At 51.3% G+C, this 17,541-nt stretch overlaps 1 protein-coding gene across 1 annotated transcript in view; it reads left to right on the top strand.

Annotated features, from left to right (window-relative positions):
• Positions 1-3,884: 3,884 nt before the first annotated feature.
• Positions 3,885-17,541, top strand: part of LOC139242888 (ribonuclease 3-like) — a gene marked incomplete at its 3' end in the record, with an annotated part of 48,706 nt that continues 35,049 nt past the window's right edge. The window contains exons 1-2 of the mRNA XM_070870533.1: positions 3,885-4,004; positions 17,271-17,370. The remainder of the gene's footprint in view (positions 4,005-17,270; positions 17,371-17,541) is intronic.

Genomic DNA, 17,541 nt, shown 5'->3' with positions numbered 1-17,541 from the left:
GAGAGATGCAATCCCCCCTCCTCTTCTTCACCCCCCCTCCTCTCTTCACCCCCCCCTCCTCTCTTCACCCCCCCCTCCTCTCTTCACCCCCCCCTCCTCTCTTCACCCCCCCTCCTCTCTTCACCCCCCCTCCTCTCTTCACCCCCCCTCCTCTCTTCAACCCCCCCCTCCTCTCTTCACCCCCCCTCCTCTCTTCACCCCCCTCCTCTCTTCACCCCCCCTCCTCTCTTCACCCCCCCTCCTCTCTTCACCCCCCCTCCTCTCTTCACCCCCCCTCCTCTCTTCACCCCCCCTCCTCTCTTCACCCCCCCTCCTCTCTTCACCCCCCTCCTCTCTTCACCCCCCTTCCTCTCTTCACCCCCTTCCTCTCTTCACCCCCCTCCTCTCTTCACCCCCCTCCTCTCTTCACCCCCCCTCCTCTCTTCACCCCCCCTCCTCTCTTCACCCCCCCTCCTCTCTTCCACCCCCCCTCCTCTCTTCCACCCCCCCTCCTCTCTTCCACCCCCCCTCCTCTCTTCCACCCCCCCTCCTCTCTTCCACCCCCCCTCCTCTCTTCCACCCCCCCTCCTCTCTTCCACCCCCCCTCCTCTCTTCCACCCCCACTCCTCTCTTCCACCCCCCCTCCTCTCTTCCACCCCCCCTCCTCTCTTCCACCCCCCCTCCTCTCTTCCACCCCCCCTCCTCTCTTCCACCCCCCCTCCTCTCTTCCACCCCCCCTCCTCTCTTCACCCCCCCTCCTCTCTTCACCCCCACCCCCCCACTGCTCAATATTCTATGAGCTAAACATGAACTAGCTGAATTAGCCAAGTGCCATGCACCAGCAGCGGGTGCTGTCAAATGTCATTACAGCCAGGAGTTTTAATGCGAACTTGCACGAGTCTCCCAGCAAGGTGCTGCCTTGCTCTTGGCGCGCGGTCAGATAATCCGATTTGGCCGCGCGTGCTGCAGGACATCCCTCGACTGCCCGTTCCATTGTGGCAGCACTTTTGATGCGGCTAATGTGCTCGTCAGATAAATTGCCCCCGTTGTCTTGGGGAATCTGTGCACATAGGCAGCTGCCAAAGCGAACTGCTTCTCGTTTAAGCTTCAAGTACAATCTTTTCAGACTAAGTCACTGTAGGGGAGAAAAAGTGCTTTAAATTTGCTCATGGGGCTTAAACAGGATTACATCGGATATACAGCCCAGAAACAGGCCATTCGGCCCAACCAGTCCATGCCGGCGTTTATGCTCCACTCGAGCCTCCTCCCATCTTTCCTCATCTAACTCTATCAGCATAACCCTCTATTCCCTTCTCCTCCATATACTTGTCCAGCCTCCCCTTAAGTACATCGATACTATTCGCCTCAACCCCTCCCTGTAGCAGCGAGTTCCACATTCTCAACACTCTCTGGGTAAAGAAGTTTCTCCTGAATTCCCCATTGGATTTCTTGGTGACTATCTTATATTGATGGCCTCTAGTTATACTCTTCCCCACAAGTGGAAACACTCTCTCTGTATCCACTCTATCAAAACCTTTCATCATTTTAAAGACCCTTATTAGGTCACCCCTCAGCCTTCTGTTTTCAAGAGAAAAGAGACCCAGCCTGTTCATCCTTTCCTGATATGTATACCCTCGCATTTCTGGTATCATCCTTGTAAATCTTCTCTGCACCCTCTCCAGTGCCTCGATATCCTTTTTATAATACGGCGACCGGAACTGTACTTAACAGTGATGTTTTCAAATTGAAAGCAAGTCTGCAATCTACCGGGGGCGGACGGAACATTGCACAGCATTCAAGGACCCAAGCTCGACAGAAGTACACCTTCGAGCGAATTCAGGAGAAACGTCTTCGCCCAGAGAGTGGTGAGAATGAGGGGTGGGAGATGCCTGTGTGCGTGAGTTTGTTTAACGTGGGGTGGCCGTTGCACACCAGTTACCCCACGGGTTTAGCTGAGCGAGGTGGCCCGAAGTGGAGGAAGAGCATCCGGGGGGGGGGCGCTGAGCACCTCGAGTCTCGTCGCCGAGAGCATGCAGAAACCACGCGCAGGCAGCGGAAGGAGCGTGCGGCAAACCAGACTCCCCACCCAACCCTTTCCCTCAACCACTGTCTGTCCCACCTGTGACAGAGACTGTAATTCCCGTATTGGACTGTTCAGCCACCTGAGAACTCACTTTTAAAGCGGAAGCAAGTCTTCCTCGATTCCGAGGGACTGCCTGTGATGATGATGATGATGAACGGGCTTGCACCATACTTTAAAGTCACAATTCTGGTTTTATTTACCTTTACTGTTGCCCAAATGTCCCAATCAATATCCCATTCAGGCTCAAGGGAATCCATCATCGTCATCCTCTGCCATTGCTTTTGCAAATTCCAGATTTTCTTGTTCCCGCTCTCGCCATTCCTCGACAGACCCCAGGTCTTTGTTGTATGACTTGGTTGGGAATCGCATTGCTTTGACAGACACGTTGTGGATATCCAGACATGCCCGACACGAGACTCCCAAAGCAAGTGCTCGACTCGGAACTCCTTCGTTTTTGTGTTGAAATGTTGAAGGCAGATATCTTGTTTCAAATCTGGCAGATTGCACAGGTCTTGGCCTGTGGGAAGGGGAAAGGCATGAATCAGTGGTTTTTAATAAAAAAAGACTTTCAAACCCAGTGTCAGCTGTGGCTCACTGAGCATCCCTGATTATAATCGCTCCACCATCGGTGGCCGTGCCTTCTGTTGCCTGGGCCCCAAGCTCTGGAACTCCCTCCCTAAACCTCTCCGCCTCTCTACCTCTCTCTCCTCCTTTAAGACACTCCTTAAAACCGACCTCTTCGACCAAGCTTTTGGTCACCTGCGCTGATTCCAAATTATGCGGCTCGGTGTCAAATCTATTTGTTTTGTCTTCTAACACTCCTGTGAAGCGCCTTGGGACGTTTTACTATGTTAAAGGCGCTATATAAATACAAGTTGTTGTTGTTGCAGCACACTTGCCTCTGAGTCAGAAGGTTTTGGGTTCAAGTCCCACTCCAGAGACTTGAGCACAAAAATCCAGACTGACACTCCCAGTGCAGTACTGAGGGAGTGCTGCACTGTCGGAGGGGCAGTACTGAGGGAGTGCTGCACTGTCGGAGGGGCAGTACTGAGGGAGTGCTGCACTGTCGGAGGGGCAGTACTGAGGGAGCGCTGCACTGTCGGAGGGGCAGTACTGAGGGAGCGCTGCACTGTCGGAGGGGCAGTGCTGAGGGAGCGCTGCACTGTCGGAGGGGCAGTGCTGAGGGAGCGCTGCACTGTCGGAGGGGCAGTGCTGAGGGAGCGCTGCACTGTCGGAGAGGCAGTACTGAGTGAGCGCCGCACTGTCGGAGGTGCCATTTTTTGGATGAGACGTTAAACCAAGGCCCCGTCTGCCCTCTCGGGTGGACGTAAAAGATCCCGCGGCACTATTTCAAAGAAGAGCAGGGGAGCTATCCCCGGTGTCCTGGAGCCAATATTTATCCCTCAACCAACATCACTAAAACAGATTATCTGGTCATTATCACATTGCTGTTTGTGGGAGCTTGCTGTGCGCAAATGGCTGCCGCGTTTCCCACATTACAACAGCGACTACACTCCAAAAGTATTTCATTGGCTGTAAAGCACTTTGAGACATCTGGTGGTCGTGAAAGATGGTATAGAAATGCAAGTCGTTCTCTCTCGCTCGTTTTCGCTCTATTTTACTGCCTTGGTGTCTAGGATTATTGAGTTCACTGTTAGAATTAATTCCTGAGGTAAATCTTTTATAAAAAAGCCTGTTCACTCACACCAGAGTCTGTCAGCTAGAAGATCACTCAACCTGACCAGTTCCCGATGTTTGTGTCAATGCATTGTTAGTATGACTGCTGTTTAACGGAGATTCTTCTAATGTCTTTGCAGAAGCCCAGCTCTGTGCGCATTGACCAATTGGACCGGGAGCAGTTTAACCCTGAGGTTATCACCTTCCCAATTATAGTTCATTTCGGCATACGGCCCGCCCAGCTAAGTTATGCTGGAGACCCGCAGTAAGTTAACCTCTTTGTACACAAAAAATCTGCAAAAGGACATAGACAGGCTAAGTGAGTGGGCAAAAATTTGGCAGATGGAGTATAATGTTGGAAAGTGTGAGGTCATCCACTTCGGCAGAAAAAAGTCATAGAGCATTTAAATGGAGAAAGATTACAAAGTGCCGCAGTACAGCAGGACCTGGGGGTACTTGCGCATGAAACACAAAAGGATAGTATGCAGATACAGCAAGTGATCAGGAAGGCCAATGGTATCTTGACCTTTATTGCAAAGGGGATGGAGTATAAAAGCAGGGAAGTCTTGCTACAGCTATACAGGGTATTGGTGAGGCCACACCTGGAATACTGCGTGCAGTTTTGGTTTCCATATTTATGAAAGGACATAGTTGCTTTGGAGGCAGTTCAGAGAAGGTTCACTCGGTTGATTCCGGAGAAGAAGGGGTTGATTTATGAGGAAAGGTTGAGTAGGTTGGGCCTCTACTCATTGGAATTCAGAAGAATGAGAGGTGATCTTATCGAAATGTATAAGATTATGAGGAGGCTCGACAGGGTGGATGCAGAGAGGATGTTTCCACTGATGGGAGAGACTAGAACTAGAGGGCATAATCTTAGAATAAGGGGCCACCCATTTAAAACTGAGATGAGGAGAAATTTCTTCTCTCAGAGGGTTGTAAATCTGTGGAATTCGCTGCTTCAGAGAGCTGTGGAAGCTGGGTCATTGAATAAATTTAAGACATAAATAGACAGTTTCCGAAATGATAAGGGAATAAGGGGTTATGGGGAGTGGGCGGGGAAGTGGAGCTGAGTCCATGATCAGATCAGCCCTGATCATATTAAATGGCGGAGCAGGCTCGAGGGAACGTATGGCCGACTCCTGCTCCTGTTTCTTATGTTCTTATGTACTACCTCAACACACCAGAGCAAACTACTGCACATGTTGGAAATCACAGTCCCTGAAACGTATTACTAATCAAGGCAGAGCATGCAACTGCCAGGAAGCTATGCCAAACCTATAAAAATATATTAATTTGGCCGCAGCTGGAGTATTGTGTCCAGTTCTGGGCACCGCACTGTAGGAAGGACGTGAAGGCTTCGGAGAGGGTACAGAAGAGATTTACGAGAATGGTTCCAGGGATGAGGGACGTCAGTGACGCCGATAGACTGGAGAAGCTGGGGCTGTTCCCCTTTAGATCAGGGAAGGCCAAGAGAAGATTCCATAGAGGTGCTCAAAATCATGAGGGGTTTAGGCAGAGTAAATAAAGGGAACCTTCCCAATGGCGGAAGGGTTGATAACCAGAGGGCGCAGGTTGAAGGTGATTGGCAAAAGAACCAGAGACAACACGAGGAAAAGCTTTTTTACGCAACGAGTGGTTAGGATTTGGAACGCGCTGCCTGACACGGTGATGGAGACAGATTCAATAGTAGCCTTCAAAGAAGGAATTGGATAAACACTTGATGGAGATATGGGGAAAGAGCGGGGGAGTGGAACTAACTGGGTTGCTCTTCGAAAGAGGCGGTGCAGATTCGATGGGCTGAATGGGCTCGTGCTGTACTATGATGCTATGATTTTTACTCCTCCCCATTCTCAAATTGCCCCTCGATTCCTCTCCCAGTACTTCCATACTCAGCAATGCCCTCGCACCTTGTTACTGCCATCTTAATTCTGCCAAACTCCAAGTCCATTATTCCACCACTGTCTCACCCATCACTGCCATCCCATGCTCCAGGTGCACCCAGCCCCGTGACCTAACTCGCACCAAGTCCCACTCACCATCACCCCCTGTGCTCGCTGCCCCGTGTCCTAACTCGCACCAAGTCCCACTCACCCATCACCCCCTGTGCTCGCTGCCCCGTGCCCTAACTCTCACCAAGTCCCGCTCACCCATCACCCCTGTGCTCGCTGCCCCGCGTCCTAACTCGCCCCGAGTCCCGCTCACCCATCACCCCCTGTGCTCGCTGCCCCGTGTCCTAACTCGCCCCGAGTCCCGCTCACCCATCACCCCCTGTGCTCGCTGCCCCGTGTCCTAACTCGCCCCGAGTCCCGCTCACCCATCAGCCTCTGTGCTCACTGCCCCGTGTCCTAACTCGCCCCGAGTCCGCTCACCCATCAGCCCCTGTGCTCACTGCCCCGTGTCCTAACTCGCCCCGAGTCCGCTCACCCATCAGCCCCTGTGCTCGCTGACCTACATTGGCTCCCAGTTAAGTGACGCCTCGATTTCAAAATTCTCATCCTTGTTTTCAAATCCCTCCATGGCCCTCGCCCCTCCCTATCTCTGTAATCTCCTCCAGCCCCACAACCCCCCGAGATGTCTGCGCTCCTCTAATTCTGCCCTCCTGAGCATCCCTGATTATAATCGCTCCACCATCGGTGGCCGTGCCTTCTGTTGCCTGGGCCCCAAGCTCTGGAACTCCCTGCCGAAACCTCTCCGCCCTCTCGACCTCTCTTTCCTCCTTCAAGACGCTCCTTAAAACTGACCTCTTTCACCTGCCCTAATATCTCTCTATGTTGCTTGGTGTCAAATTTTGTTTCATAATCACTCCTGTGAAACGCCTGTGGGGCTGGGGGAGATTACAGAGATAGGGAGGGGCAAGGGCCATGGAGGAATTTCAAAATAAGAACGAGAATTATAAAATTGAGGCGTTGCCGGACCGGGAGCCAATGTAGGTCAGCGAGCCCAGGGGTGAGCGGGACTTGGTGCGAGTCTTTCTTTCGAGGGATATGGGGATCGGGCGGGAAAGTGGAGTTGAGGTCGAAGATCAGCCGTGATCTTATTGAATGGCGGAGCAGGCTCGAGGGTCCGAATGGCCGACTCCTGCTTGTAGTTCATTTATTCCTCTTGAGTGCAGCGATTTAACAATGTATACAGGTGCAGCGTCCAGAATTCGGAGTTCCGGAATCCGGACTCCGGGCCGATAGGTGGCGGGGTCATCTGGAATCCGTAAAATGTTCCAGAATCTGGATCTGATGACCCTGTCCACCTCGGGACCTCCTCCCCCGACGATCTCTTCGGCGGGATTTCTCATCACCCCCCCCTTAGTGACATTCCGAAATCCGGAAAGGCCCGAACCTGGGCTCGGGTGTTTCCAGATTCGTGACGTCAGAAAGCAAATCGGAATCCGGAACGGCCTCAGTCCCGAGAGTTCCGGATTTTAGACGCTGCTCCTGTATAAGCAAACAGCTGATTAACTTCCCCTCCAAAAAATTAAAATTTTCTTCTTATTTTCAGCCAAAACAAGGTTACTAAACCTGATTTATCTTGAGTGTTGAGGTTCATTTGGCCTAGTTCCCTCTTTAGACTCTTCACAAACCCCTGTAGTGAATCGTGTCAGCCGGGGCTCAGTGGGCAGCACACTCGCCTCTGAGTCAGAGGGTTGTGGGTTCAAGTCCCACTCCAGGGGCTTGAGCACAAAAATCTAGGCTGACACTCCCAGTGCAGTACTGAGGGAATGCCGCACTGTCGGAGGGGCAATGCTGAGGGAGCGCCGCACTGTCGGAGGGGCAGTACTGAGGGAGCGCTGCACTGTCGGAGGGGCAGTACTGAGGGAGTGCTGCACTGTCGGAGGGGCAGTACTGAGGGAGCGCCGCACTGTCGGAGGGGCAGTACTGAGGGAGCGCCGCACTGTCGGAGGGGCAGTACTGAGGGAGCGCCGCACTGTCGGAGGTGCCGTCTTTCAGATGAGACGTTAAATCGAGGCCCCATCTGCTCTCTCAGGTGGACATAAAAGATTCCATGGCACTGTTTCGAAGAGCAGGGGAGTTCTCCCAGTGTCCTGGGACCAATATTTATCCCCCAAACAACATCACTAAAAACAGATTATCTGGTCATTATCACGTTGCTGTTTGTGGGAGCCTGCTGTGCGCAAATTGGCTGCCACTTGACTTCTTTTCAAAAGTACTTCATTGGCTGTAAAGGGCTTTGGGGCATCCTGAGGTCAGGAAAGGTGCTATATAAATGCAAGTCTTTTTTTCTTTTGGAATAATGAAGAATCCCATGTAGATCCCTTGCACACAGCAGCGGTTCCTGCTCCTGATGTTCCTACCACAGTGACGTATGCTCGCTGTGTGAGGACACACCAGATATTACTTCACTGCCCGCTAAAAATATAGCAAAAAATTTTCCTTTTATTAAAGAAAACACACGAGTAAAATAAACAGCTGGGGAGTCTAGTGCCCTGGTGAGACCACACCTGGAGTACTGTGTGCAGTTCTGTTCTTACCTAAGGAAGGATATACTTGCCATAGAGGGAGTGCAGCGAAGGTTCACCAGACTGATTCCTGGGATGGGGGGATTGTCCTATGGGGACAGATTGAGTAGACTAGGCCTATATTCTCTAGAGTTTAGAAGAATGAGAGGTGATCTCATTGAAACATAGAAACATAGAAAATAGGTGCAGGAGTAGGCCATTCGGCCCTTCGAGCCTGCACCACCATTCAATATGATCATGGCTGATCATTCCCTCAGTACCCCTTTGCTGCATTCTCTCCATACCCCCTGTCGCCGTAAGGGCCATACCTAACTCCCTCTTGAATATATCCAATGAACTGGCATCAACAACTCTCTGCGGTCGGGAATTCCACAGGTTAACAACTCTCTGAGTGAAGAAGTTTCTCCTCATCTCGGTCCTAAATGGCTTACCCCTTATCCTTAGACTGTGACCCCTGGTTCTGGACTTCCCCAACATCGGGAACATTCTTCCTGCATCTAACCTGTCCAGTCCCGTCAGAATTTTATATGTTTCTATGCGATCCCCTCTCATCCTTCTAAACTCCAGTGAATACAGGCCCAGTCGATCCAGTCTCTCCTCATATGTCAGTCCTGCCATCCCAGGAATCAGTCTGGTGAACCTTCGCTGCACTCCCTCAATAGCAAGAATGTCCTTCCTCAGATTAGGAGACCAAAACTGTACACAATATTCCAGATGAGGCCTCACCAAGGCCCTGTACAACTGCAGTAAGACCTCCCTGCTCCTATACTCAAATCCCCTCGCTATGAAGGCCAATATACCATTTGCCTTCTTTACCACCTGCATGCCAACTTTCAATGACTGATGTACCATGACACCCAGGTCTCGTTGCACCTCCCCTTTTCCTAATCTGCCACCATTCAGATAATATCTTGCCACCTTGTTTTTGCCACCAAAGTGGATAACCTCACATTTATCCACATTATACTGCATCTGCCATGCACTTGCCCACTCACCTAACCTGTCCAAGTCACCCTGCAGCCTCTTTAGCGTCCCCCTCACAGCTCACACCGCCACCCAGCTTAGTGTCATCTGCAAACTTGGAAATCGGGCGTGAAGATGGAGTTGAGGTCGAAGGTCAGCCACGATCTCATTGAATGGCGGAGCAGGCTTGAGGGGCCGTTGGCCTATTCCTGCTCCTAATTCATATGTGCGATGTAAAAGAGTTTAACGAACCAAATGCCTGCACAATTGGGTTTTAATTTTTAACTTGTTGGATTTTGAAGGAATCGCTCACCTATTATTTATATTTTTATTTTTGTTAAACCAGGGGTGGGCGGGAAAATAATTTGCAAATCTCTAATCAAGAGATTCGCAATTGCTCCGTTTCTGTTGAGTTTAAAGATAGAAAATACAGAAATTTGAAGATGTTAAAAGGGCAGGCGCGGTACATTAAGAGTGGCCAGCTCTTTAATTTGTGCAACGTACTGTCTTTTTTTTTAAAAAACTCAAGTCGTCGCAGTTTGTAACATCACCCAGTGGTGGCAGTAGTGTCACAGAAATCGCAACCAGCATCTCCCACAGTGGGTGAGTGTCAGTGAGTTACTCAGTGCACAGTGTTAGGTTTTAGATGACTAAACAGTGTTTGGGATGCTGCCCGGTGATTTATGCTGCCATTTGAACCCCCCTCAACCTCCAATCATCTCTGTAAGCTATGCGGCAGGTGATAAAAAGAAAAGAAAGACTTGAATTTATGTAGCATATTGAATTTAACGGCATCCGGACGCCCACAAAGTGCTGTACAGCCAACAAAGTACTTTTGAAGTCATTGTTGTAATGTGGGAAATGCTGCAGCCAATTTGTGCAATTTGAGTCAGAAGGTTGTGGGTTCAAGTCCCACTCCAGAGACTTGAGCATATGAATCTAGGCTGACACTCCCAGTGCAGTACTGAGGGAGTGCCGCACTGTCGGAGGGGCAGTGCTGAGGGAGTGCTGCACTGTTGGAGGGGCAGTGCTGAGGGAGCGCTGCACTGTCGGGGGGGCAGTGCTGAGGGAGTGCCGCACTGTCGGAGGGGCAGTGCTGAGGGAGTGCCGCACTGTCGGAGGGGCAGTGCTGAGGGAGTGCCGCACTGTCGGAGGGGCAGTGCTGAGGGAGTGCTGCACTGCCGGAGGGGCAGTGCTGAGGGAGTGCCGCACTGTCGGAGGGGCAGTGCTGAGGGAGTGCCGCACTGTCGGAGGGGCAGTGCTGAGGGAGTGCCGCACTGTCGGAGGGGCAGTGCTGAGGGAGTGCCGCACTGTCGGAGGGGCAGTGCTGAGGGAGTGCCGCACTGTCGGAGGGGCAGTGCTGAGGGAGTGCCGCACTGTCGGAGGGGCAGTGCTGAGGGAGCGCAGCACTGCTGGAGGGGCAGTACTGGGGGAGCGCCGCACTGTCGGAGGGACAGTACTGGGGGAGCGCCGCACTGTCGGAGGGGCTGTACTGAGGGAGTGCTGCACTGTCGGAGGTGCCGTCTTTCGGATGAGGCATTAAACCGAGGCCCTATCTGCTCTCTCAGGTGGATGTAAAAGATCCCACGGCACTATTTCGAAGAAGAGCAGGGGAGTTATCCCCGGTGTCCTGTGGCCAATATTTATCCCACAATCAACATAACAAAAAAAGCAGATTATCTGGTTATTATCACATTGCTGTTTGTGGGAACTTGCTGTGCGAAACAAGGCTGCTGCGTTTTTCACATTACAACAGTGACTATACTTCATAAAGTACTTCATTGGCCGTAAAGCACTTTGGGACGTCTGGTGGTCGTGAAAGGCGCTATAGAAATGCAAGTCTTTTTTTCATTTCAATGAAGCGCAGGCTGATTTAGATGCTGCCTCGGTTATATGTTGCCACCTTGCGAAACTATGTACAGCTGGAATCGGATCAAAGTAAGTGCATCCACGGAGTGTTCTTTTACCAACCGCTGAATGCGCCCTACAAAATGCTACTGGCAAGTTCCCTGCCGGTGCTTTTTTTTTCTGCTGATTTGCTTTTAGATTGGAACCAGATCTGCAGGAGGAGGGGGTCTTGTACGGTCGCAGGTGGTGCTGTGTTCCTGTGAATGCAGTCACTGCTGCAGCCACTGCGCTATCATGGAAGTGGCCTGATGTCTTTTGGCAAGGTTTGTGTGCAACTCACTCGAGAGCATCGTTGGAAGGTGAAGCGAGGTAACGTAAGGCCTGTGCTTTCGTACGCCTCGGTCAATACGTCGACTATGTCCTGGAGTTCAGCCTCTGTGTGTGTGTGTGTGTGTGTGTGTGTGTGTACAGACACGGGCGTCGTCCGCGTACTGTAGCTCGATGACAGAGGTTGGGGTGATCTTGGACCTGGCCTGGAGGCGGCGTAGGTCGAACAGCTTCCCACTGGTTCTGGAGTTTAGTTCCACTCCAGCGGGGAGCTTGTTGACTGTGAGGTGGAGCATGGCAGCGAGGAAGATTGAGAAGAGGGTTGGGGCGATGACACAGCCCTGTTGACCCCAGTCCGGGGTCCCAAAGCAAGCGCTCGACTCGGATCTGCTTCACGGCAAACGAGCCCCAGGTGGGCAGAGGAAACGTTACAGGGGACCACCCTCAAAGCCTCCCTGATAAAGTGCAACATCCCCACCGACACCTGGGAGTCCCCGGCCAAAGACCGCCCTAAGTGGAGGAAGTGCATCCGGGAGGGCGCTGAGCACCTCGAGTCTCGTCGCCGAGAGCATGCAGAAACCAAGCGCAGGCAGCGGAAGGAGCGTGCGGCAAACCAGTCCCACCCTCCCTTACCCTCAACCACTGTCTGTCCCACCTGTGACAGAGACTGTAATTCCTGTATTGGACTGTTCAGCCACCGAAGGACTCATGTTAAGAGTGGAAGCAAGTCTTTCTCGATTCCGAGGGACTGCTTGTGATGATGATGATGAACAGTTACTGAGTGGTTCTGAGCAAAATGGCCCAGCCGGCAACTTAAGTTCGACGCCCGCTCTTTATATTACGTTTATTAAACTTTTAACCTCGCTCGAAACGAAACACTCTGACCACTTTGCTCCAGCAAAAACTTGTTTACTGTGCTCAGGTATGATTTTATACTGATTTCAATCGCTTTTTTAAAAATTTAAGAATATTTTGCCACAAACTCCGTTCCCCAGCGACTGACTCCATCCCTCTCCCCAACTCCTGTCTGAGGCTGAACCAGACTGTTCCCAACCTGGGTGTCATATTTGACCCTGAAATGAGCTTTCGACCACAAACCCGCAGCATAACTAAGACCGCCTGTTTCCACCTCCGTAACATCGCTCGTCTCCGCCCCTGCCTCAGCTCATCCGCTGCTGAAACCCTCGTCCATGCCTTTGTTACCTCTAGAATTGACCATTCCAAAACGCTCCTGGCTAGCCTCCCACATTCTACCCTCCGTTAACTTGAGGTCATCCAAAACTCGACTGCCCCGTGTCCTAACTCGCACCAAGTCCTGCTCACATATCACCCCCTGTGCTCGCTGACCTACATTGGCTCCCAGTTAAACAACACCTTGATTTCAAAATTCTCATCCTTGTTTTCAAATCCCTCCATGGCCCTCGCCCCTCCCTATCTCTGTAATCTCTTCCAGCCCCACAACCCTCCAAGATGTCTGTGCTCCTCTAATTCTGCCCTCCTGAGCATCCCTGATTATAATCGCTCCACCATCGGTGGCCGTGCCTTCTGTTGCCTGGGTCCCAAGCTCTGGAACTCCCTCCCTAAACCCCTCCACCTCTCTAACTCTCTTTCCTCCTTTAAGACGCTCCTTAAAACCTACCTCTGTGACCAAGCCCTGCCCTAATTTCTCCTTACGCGGCTCGGTGTCAAATTTATTTGTTTTGTCTTGTAATACTCCTGTGAAGCGCCTCGGGACATTTTACTACGTTAAAGGTGCTATATAAATACAAGTTGTTCTGTTTGTTTTCTTTCACTCGTTCTCTCTCTTGCACACTCTTTCACACTCGCTCGCCCTCGCCTTCTCTCTTTCTTTCTCTCTCTCTCTCTCTCTCTCTCTCTCTCTCTCTCTCTCTTTCTCTCTTTCTCTCCTTCTTTTCTTACTTTTATATTGCTGGGCCATTGCAAACGTGTTCGCTCCCCGCCACCCCCCCCCGGGTGTGTGCTGTGGAGATCTGCGATGAACGTCTCCCTGCCCTTTTTTGGTAGCACTACGTGGTTACCCCACAACAGGCAGCCTGCCCGAATGGACAGCTCCTCCTTTCGCCATTGGAACAGCTTGATTAGCTCTTACATTTCAACGGGGATGCTGGCCCAGCTCCCATGCAGTACACAGTTTTTTACTAGGGACAGCAGAGGATCTTGGCTAGTCCAAGTCCTAATCTGGCGGGCCATGACAGGTGATTTATCATTTTCAAACGCTTCCATGACCATCAACAAGTTTGCAGGCTGCGCCATTTCCACCCCCGTGGTGGGCAATGGTAACCGACTGAGAGCATCCGCACAGTTCTCAGTGCCTGGCCTGTGGCGGATGGTATAGTTATAAGCTGATAGCGCGAGTGCCCACCTTTGTGTGCAGGCTGAGGCATTAGTATTTATCCCTTTGTTTTCAGCAAACAGGGATATGAGGGGCTTGTGATCGGTTTCCAGCTCAAATTTGAGGCCAAACAGGTACTGCATTTTCTTTACCCCGAACACACACGCTAATGCCTCTTTCTCAATCATGCTGTAGGCCCTCTCGGCCTTAGACAAGCTCCTGGAAGCATGGGCGACAGGTTGCAACTTCCCCGCAACATTAGCTTGTTGTAATACACACCCTACTCCGTACGACGACGCATCACATGCTACCACAAGTCTTTTACCACGAGCTATACAATACAAGCAGCTTGTTGGAGCATAAAATGTTTCTGGCTTTCTCAAAAGCAATTACTTGTTTTTTTCCCCATACCCAGTTCTCACCTTTGCGCAATAACACATGTAGGGGCTCTAAGAGGGTGCTTAACTCCGGTAGGAAGTTACCAAAATAGTTGAGGAGTCCCAGGAACGACCGCAGCTCCATGACGTTCTGTGGCCTGGGCGCGACCCTGATGGCCTCTGTCTTGGCGTCTGTGGGCCGAATGCCATCCGCAGCGACCTTCCTCCCCAAAAACTCCACTTCTGTTGCCATGAAGACGCATTTCGACCTCTTCAGCCACAGCCCTACGCGATCCAGTCGCTATGGACCTCCTCCAGGTTTTGTAGGTGCTCGACGGTGTCCCGACCCGTGACCAATATGTCGTCCTGAAAAACCACCGTGCATGGTACCGACTTGAGTAGGCTCTCCATGTTTCTCTGGAAGATTGCTGCAGCCGACCGAATTCCAAACGGGCATCTGTTGTAGATGAACAGTCCCTTGTGCGTGTTGATGTGGGTGAGGCCCTTCGAAGACTCCTCCAGCTCCTGCGTCATGTAGGCCGAAGTCAGGTCGAGCTTGGTGAACGTCTTGCCTCCTGCCAGCGTCGCAAATAGGTCGTCTGCCTTAGGTAGCAGGTATTGGTCCTGTCGCGAGAAACGATTAATAGTTACTTTATAATCGCCGCAAATCCTGACCGTGCCATCACTTTTGAGTACTGGAACAATCGGGCTGGCCCACTCGCTGAATTCCACTGGGGAGATGATGCCCTCGCGTTGCAGCCTGTCCAGCTCGATTTCCATTCTCTCCCTCATCATGTGAGGTACTGCTCGCGCCTTGTGGTGAATGGGTCGTGTCTCTGGGACCAAGTGGATCCGCACCTTCGCCCCGAAAAAATTTCAATTGCCTGGCTCAAAAAGGGAAGGAAATTTGTTAAGATGAGGTACATGAGGCCTCATCGACATGTGATATTGCTCGGATGTCATCCCAGTTCCAGCGGATTTTGCCCAGCCAGCTCCTTCCAAGCAGTGTGGGGCCATCGCCCGGGACAATCCAGAGTGGCAGTTCATGCACCGTGCCCTCGTAGGTGACCTTAACCATGGCGCTGCCCAGGACAGTGATAAGCTCTTTGGTGTACGTTCTCAGTTTCGTGTGGATGGGGCTCAGGGTTGGTCTGAGTGCCTTGTTGCACCACAGTCTCTCAAACATCTTTTTAACTCATGATGGATTGGCTAGCACCAGTGTCCAGTTCCATGGCTACGGGTAAGCCATTCAATTTTACATTTAGCATTATAGGTGGACATTTCGTCGAAAATGTGTGCACCCTGTGTACTTCAGCATCTGCCTTCTCTCTCTGAGGCTCAAAATTGCTTTGGTCCACCATGGACCGATCTTCCTCTGCCAAGTGGTGGTTAACAGGTTTGGCAGAGCTTGCAAGCTCGTTGGAGGTGCTCCATTATTCCACAGCTCTTGCAAACATACTCTTTGAAGCGGCATGAATAGGCTGAATGGAAGCCTCCACAATGCCAACAAGGTGTGAATTGCCTTGCATTCATCCTTTGTTGGGGACTCTGAGTCATCTGGGTCACCTGAGGCCTGCTGGCAGCTGCAGACTCGTGGTTTCTGCCCTGTACATTTCTGCTCGCAAACACAGTTCCAGTTAATTTATGAACATTGCTAGCACTTGTGTGCTGAGAGATTTGTTTGGTGCTATCACTGGTGGACATAAACGCCTGTGCTATCGCAATGGCCTTACTGAGGGTCGGTGTCTCTACAGTCAAAAGTTTTCATAGGATGGTCTCGTGGCCAATGCCCAGTACAAAAAAGTCTCTGAGCATTTGCTCCAGGTAGCCATCAAACTCACATTGTCCTGCAAGTCGCCTTAGCTCGGTGACGTAGCTCGCCACTTCCTGACCTTCAGATCTCAGGCACGTGTAGAACCGATACCTCGCCATCAGCACGCTCTCCCTCGGGTTAAGATGCTCCCGAACCAGTGTACACAGCTCCTCATACGACTTATCTGTGGGTTTCACTGGAGCCAGAAGATTCTTCATGAGGCTGTAGGTCGGTGCCCCGCAGACTGTGAGGAGGACCGCTCTCCTTTTTGCAGCGCTTCCTTCTCCGTCCAGCTCGTTGGCTACAAAGTACTGGTCTAGCCGTTCGACATAGGCTTCCCAGTCCTCACCCTCCGAGAACTTCTCCATGATGCCCACAGTTTGCTGCATCTTTGCGTTGGATTCGTACACTCGTCGCCAGTTATTGTGTTCCGAACACAGATGAGACTGCACACAGGGAGGTTAAAGTAACAGTGACCTCAGTCTTTATTAAGACACTCCAGAGTGAGGAACAGGCCTTAGGGGCCGGCTTATATACAGTGCTCCCAAGGGATGCTGGGATCGCTTGGGACTTCAGGGGATGCGCTCCCTGGTGGCGGAAGATGGGAATGCATACTTTACAGGTACACAACAAAAACTACTGTATAAATACTGAAAATTGAATTCTGGAATATTGAGGGAACATTCTTAGAAACGTAGAAATTTACAGCGCAGAAGGAGGCCATTTCAACCCATTGTGTCCGCGCCGGCCAACAGAGCCACACCGCCCTCGGTCAGCAGCCTTAAAGGTTACATATAAACCTATGAACAATGACGGACAGGTAAAGAGCACCCAGCCCAACCAGTCCGCCTCACACAACTGCGACACCCCTTATACTGAAATATTCTACACTCCACCCCAACCGGAGCCATGTGATCTCCTGGGAGAGGCAAAAACCAGATAATAACCCAGACCAATTGGGGGGAAAAAAATCTGGGAAAATTCCTCTCCGACCCATCCAGGCGATCACCCTGGCCATATTATATTCCCTGCAGCACTTAACAGCTCTATCACTCAGAGTGGGCAGCGCATTAACTGTTGTGAGATAAGGATATGCCAGTCAAAATCATGGGTCTGGACAGAGTAGAGAGAGAGAAACTGCTCCCATTGGCCGAAGGGTCGAGAACCAGACGAGACAGATTTTAGGCACTATATAAATGTAAGTTGATGTTGTAAAACGTACGTGCTGCCATTGTAATTCTAGGCTGATGCGTCTGATCAAAACCAAGATGGTGAACTTTAGATGGAGGCCATTATTTTGTTGAGTCAACTTGAAGTGGGAAGTCTTTAGGCAAAGGGGAGGTGATTGGCGTGATTGAAAGTTGTTGTTTTTCTCTCAGGTACCAGAAGTTGTGGAAGAGCTATGTCAAACTTCGCCATCTGCTGGCAAACAGCCCAAAGGTCAAGCAAGCGGACAAGCAGAAACTGGCTCAACGAGAGGTAAGGCCATGCGCGCGCTCTCATCCTGCTGACACTGGGTCTGTTTTCATTTCAAGCTACACTTAAAGCAAGAAAGACTTGCATCTCTATAGCGCCTTTCACGACCACCGGACGTCCCAAAGTGCTTTACAGCCAATGAAGTACTTTTTGGAGTGTAGTCACTGTTGCATT

The sequence above is a fragment of the Pristiophorus japonicus genome, unplaced genomic scaffold (assembly GCF_044704955.1).
Source record: "Pristiophorus japonicus isolate sPriJap1 unplaced genomic scaffold, sPriJap1.hap1 HAP1_SCAFFOLD_1512, whole genome shotgun sequence".
Lineage (NCBI taxonomy): Eukaryota > Metazoa > Chordata > Chondrichthyes > Pristiophoridae > Pristiophorus > Pristiophorus japonicus.
This window is presented reverse-complemented; position numbering and strand designations above follow the sequence as displayed.